At 44.3% G+C, this 5,457-nt stretch overlaps 1 non-coding gene across 1 annotated transcript; it reads left to right on the top strand.

The window, feature by feature from the left end:
* Positions 1-2,135: 2,135 nt before the first annotated feature.
* On the top strand, positions 2,136-2,209 carry trnan-guu (transfer RNA asparagine (anticodon GUU)). Its single transcript has one exon. It is a non-coding gene; the product is annotated as a tRNA-Asn (tRNA).
* The last annotated feature ends 3,248 nt before the right edge of the window (positions 2,210-5,457 follow it).

Raw genomic sequence — 5,457 nt, 5'->3', positions numbered from 1 at the left:
CTCGATGTTGTTACACTTCTCCCACAAAGCAGAGGAAATTGTTAAAACCTGTGCAGAGGGTAACAGACTTAGTCGAAGACACCGATTGTGAGTTTACATTTCTGAATGTAAACAGCATGGAATTCAATTGGAAACATCAAAAATTGAAAACTGACTTTTAAGTAAAAATGGATATGGTGATCACAGACGAAGGGACTTTAAAATGGCATCCTGAGAATCTGAATCTACAACAACCCTACTTTGACCCGAAGCGTGCTGCTATTTGGAAGAAGGAAATACGGAAATGGAATACAACATTTCAACAGCTACAGAGTTTGAATCAAGCAATCGTTGTGGACATTAACCATCACACTGCGGAAATCGAGAACGTTCACACAACTTTGGAGCAGATTGAACATGTAAGCTGGTGGGAGTCATTGTTGGGATGGAGCCCGACGGCAACAGGCGTGTTGAACACAATGATACACCCTGTCCTTATGCTGGTGCTGGTTCAGCTGGTCGTGCTGGTCATTTTGATTTACTGTGGATGTCGTGTTGGAAAACAAGGACTACAACTGGTCAATGCTGTTGAACAAGCTCGAGCCACCATGCAAATGTATGTTACCCAGATAAGACCTGCAGAGAGGCGAGGAGAAGAAGTGGGGGAATGTGGGAGCAGAGTCCCGCATTGCTGAACTCTTTGCTTCAGCACGTGGTCTGAAGTTTGAATTAAAAAACAGGAAGATTGAAGTTTGGATCGAAAGAGATTGTTAGACAATGTGGTGCCTTCAGCCATTGAAATGAGTAATTGGTCATTGTCTGTATGTTAAATATTTGATTGTACCTTTGTTACTATTTAATGACATCTGTAGGTTAAACAAGCAATATTAAGTCTGTATGTTAAACAATTCACAAAGCAGTTAGCTGTGATTGTCTAAATGTAAAGAAATAAGAGTATAAAGATGAGACTCACACACGCAGACACCAGAGACAGTGGACATTCAGAAGGTGTGTGTCTCAAGCAGCCACGGAAATCGAAGCAAGCTGACTTTGTGAAGTGTTCTCAGTAACTTTCATACTTGGTTTGTTTGGTATGAATGTTTAAATAAAAGACCTGATCCTGCCTTTACTACAACTGAATGTGTGCGGGTAATTCGAGGTTAAAAGCAACGAAGCAAAAAGAGCAAGACAGCCGTTTACAACATTTTGTAACAGGTAACTGATGGTTGAGCAGACGATTTGATAACTAGACTTGTAGATCAAGCATCAATGACAAAGGCAACAAAACTGCCCACCAGCACCAGGTGTCTTTCACTTGTTTGTCCCAAATTTTCAGCAGCTGGGACAACAAGGAATCAGGTTCCACCGAGATTTGAACTCAGATCCCAGAGTGCTCACCATTACACTATGGAACCAACCACAGTAAAATCTTTGAAACAATTCTCAAAAACAAAAAAATCATCTCCAACAGTACACTTTGTCTCGGCCTTTTCTCATCCACACCATCATTTTCCTCTTTGCTCTCTGCTAATTATCGATGCAGAACAATTGACACAGATGCCATCGAGGCTATGGTTTTGCAAGTAGCGGTTTCTGTTTCACACTGTTCATCACAGCTTGTACTTCAGTCTTGCCAGGTAAAAAGTGCGTTGGCATTGCAATGTATTAATGTAAAATGCTTGGCATGGAAAGAAAATGCAAAGTTTTGTCGAGTTAGCGAGTAGGTGACGAGGTTTGGGGTTGATGTGCGTCGCTTTCAATCTTTGAAATTTCACCAAGCAAAGAAACTGTGAATTGAACTGTCCCTGTTAGCATTGTGTTCGCATTTAATCACAGCAATATCCGCAGTCAGGAGCTGAAAAGGAATTAATACCTAATACCGGCTTCGGGACAATCAGAATACTTCTTCACAGACAAGGCACTGGAAGGCTGGAAGGTAGATCACACCGGTTGTGGGAGAGCTGGTTGGTGGTGACATGGAAGTGTCTGCAGTGTGCGGGACCAGACTGCTTCCACACATCCACAATGAATGTCCCACCCTTTACTTGGGAAAAGTACAACTGAGAGTGGACAAGTTCCATCCCGGTCAGAGCAATCTGAAGCTTTAACTGACTGACACCCTGGTTTGGGATGTCTTGCAGTGTGTAATTGTGGCAGTCTCTGTGGCGCAATGGGTTAGCGTGTTCGGCTGTTAACCGAAAGGTTGGTGGTTCGAGCCCACCCAGGGACGAACCATTTAACTGTTTTTCCCCGTGGATTCGGTGCTGCACGATTCCAGGTTGTCATTGTGCGTTTTGTTTGCGCGAATATATTCCACAAACATTGCCAGCTGTGCTGTTATCCAGTGAGTTCCCACTCCAGTATTTTTATGAGCATTCAGTTTGAGAGTATACAGAATTGAACAGAGATATCAGAAAATTTAACAAGGTTGTGGGACATTGTTTTTTGTTAATATTGAACCACTAATATGAATAAATCCATTTCTTCACATATTTAATTGAACATGTTTTCAAAATGTCTCCGCGCAGTTTTGAACCAGGGACATTTCGCGTGTGAGGTGAATCTAATAACCACTACAGTACGGAAACTCTACAGCAATGTTCGGAACATAACCAAAGCTTTAACCGACACAGCTGATCTGTACTTCAGGACCTGGTTTTATGAGAATAGAAAGATGGTGCTATATTTAGGAAGGCTGTGAGTGTGGCAGGAATTGATCTTGTGTTTCCCAGACTTTACACATAGGAACAGGAGATGGCCATTTAGCAGCGAGTGGTTAGGATCTGGAATGCACTGCTTGAAAGGGTGTTGGAGGCAGACTCAATCTTATCTTTCAAACGGGAGCTGGATCAGTGTCTGAAGGAAAAACAATTACAGGGCTACAGGGAAAGGGCGGGGGAGTGGGACTCGTTGAGAGTCGGCACGGGCTCGACGGGCCGAATGGCCTTCCGTGCTGTAACCATTCCATGATTCTATAAGTTAGTGGCACATTTCATAGTGTGGGTGGAAGCAGAACATTGCAAAGGGACATGGATTGAGTCGGCAAAACTAGAGGCATCTGATTCAGGAGATTCGGGGGGCGCAGAAATTCGAGAGTTTAATGACTTTGAAAGGAACATTTTTGTTTTGTGCAGTTGCGGTCAGATAAATGTTTGTGAAAGGAATTTTTTGAACAGAGGAATGCAGCATTTAATCTTCTGCCTTAACACTTCTTCCTGGGTGTCGGGGTCATATTTCCTTTCGAGGTTATTCTTCTCAAAAATGAGTTAGATGTAGTCCTTCAGACTAGGGGGATCAAGGACTATGGCGAGAAAGCAGGAATGGGGTATTGAAGTTGCATGTTCAGCCATGAACTCATTGAATGGCGGTGCAGGCTCAAAGGGCCGAATGGCCTACCTCTGCACGTATTTTCTATGTTTTCTATGTTTCTTGAATTTATATTTCCTTTGGTGTTTCACAATAACCAGACCTTTGCTCTAAAGTCTTTCTCACTGTTTCCCCAGTCTCCTGTTGATGTTACCAGCAATGAACATTTTGAACCAGACACCGAAAACACACTGTGCAAATTGGGACATGCTTCAACAGTTAACGTGTGGCTCGAACCCCCAAATTCGAGATTAAGATTCTCATGCTCGACCGATTGATCTCACGGGGCTTCTGCCAAATAGACGTTTTTGTCGTTGATTGCAGCCAGGTGCCTGTTGGCTCCGCCCCAGATGTTTAAACTTGCTGTCGAGGAACTGCCAGGATCTTCTTGAATGGTGGACCAGGCTCGAGGGGCCGAATGTCCTACTCCGGCCCCTAATCCTTACATGTTTATGACATTATGACCTTATGACCTTTCACAGGAGAACAAACTCGCCCCTGAGCATATAGCATATTTGGCCATCATAGCGAGGGGATTTGAGTATAGGGGCAGGGAGGTGTTACTGCAGTTGTACTGGGCCTTGGTGAGGCCACACCTGGAGTATTGTGTACAGTTTTGGTCTCCTAACTTGAGGAAGGACGTTCTTGCTATTGAGGGAGTGCAGCGAAGGTTCACCAGACTGATTCCCAGGATGGCGGGACTGACATATCAAGAAAGACTGGATTCACTGGAGTTCAGACAAATGAGAGGGGATCTCATACAAACGTTTAAAATTCTGGCGGGTTTAGACAGGTTAGATGCAGGAAGAATGTTCCCAATGTTGGGGCAGTCCAGAACCAGGGCTCACAGTCTTAGGATAAGGGGTAAGCCATTTAGGACCGTGATGAGGAGAAACTTCTTCACCCAGAGAGTGGTGAACCTGTGGAATTCTTTACCACAGGAAGTTGTTGAGGCCAATTCACTAAATATATTCAAAAACGAGTTAGACGTAGCCCTTACTACTCGGGGGATCAAGGGGTATGGCGAGAAAGCAGGAAAGGGGTACAGAATGTGCATGTACAACCACAAACTCATTGAATTGTGGTTCAGGCTAGAAGGGCCGAATGGCCTACTCCTACACCTATTTTCTATGTTTCTACATTCCAATAAGATCATGGCTGATCATTCACCTCTGTACCCCTTTCCTACTTTCTTTCATACCCCTTGAGCCCTTTTGCCATAAAGGTCACAGCGAATTCCCTCTGGAATATATCAAATGAACTGGCATCAACAATTCTCTGCGGCAGAGAATTCCACAGGTTAACAACTCTCAGAGTGAAGAAGTTTCTCCTATCTCGGTCCTAAATGGCTTACCCCTTATCGCTGAGACTCTGTCCCCTGGTTCTGGACTTCCCCAACATCGGGCATATTCTTTCTGCCTCTAACCTGTCCAGTCCCGTCAGAATTTTATATGTTTCTTTGAGATCCCCTCTCATTCTTCTAAACTCCTGTGACTACAGGCCCAGTCAATCCAGTCTCTCCTCATATGTCAGTCCTGCCATCCAGGGAATCAGTCTAGTGAACCTTCTCTGCACTCTCTCAGTAGCAAGAACATCCTTCCTCAGATTAGGAGACCAAAACTGAACACAATATTCCAGGTGAGGCCTCACCAAGGCCCTGTACAACTGCAGTAAGACCTTCCTGCTCCAATACTCAAATCCCCCAGCTATGAAGGCCAACATGTCTTTTGCCTTCTTCACCGCCTGTTGTACCTGCATGCCAACTTTCAATGACTGATGTACCATGACACCCAGGTCTCTTTGCACCTCCCCTTTTCCTAATCTGCCGCCATCCAGATAATAATCTGCCTTCACGTTTTTGCCACCAAAGTGGATAATATCACATTTATCCACATTATAGTGCATCTGCCATGTATTTGCCCACTCACCTAACCTTTCCAAGTCACTCTTCAGCCTCTTAGCATCCTCCTCACAGCTCACACCGTCACGCAGCTTAGAGTCACCTGCAAACTTGGAGATATAACACTCATTTTCTTCATCAAATCAGTGATGTATATTGTAAATAGCTGAGGTCCCAGCACTGAGCCATGCAGCACCCCACTAGTCACTTCC

Source organism: Pristiophorus japonicus, unplaced genomic scaffold (genome assembly GCF_044704955.1).
Source record: "Pristiophorus japonicus isolate sPriJap1 unplaced genomic scaffold, sPriJap1.hap1 HAP1_SCAFFOLD_75, whole genome shotgun sequence".
Lineage (NCBI taxonomy): Eukaryota > Metazoa > Chordata > Chondrichthyes > Pristiophoridae > Pristiophorus > Pristiophorus japonicus.
The sequence above is the reverse complement of the archived record's forward strand: the minus strand, read 5'-3'. Positions and strand labels throughout refer to the sequence as shown.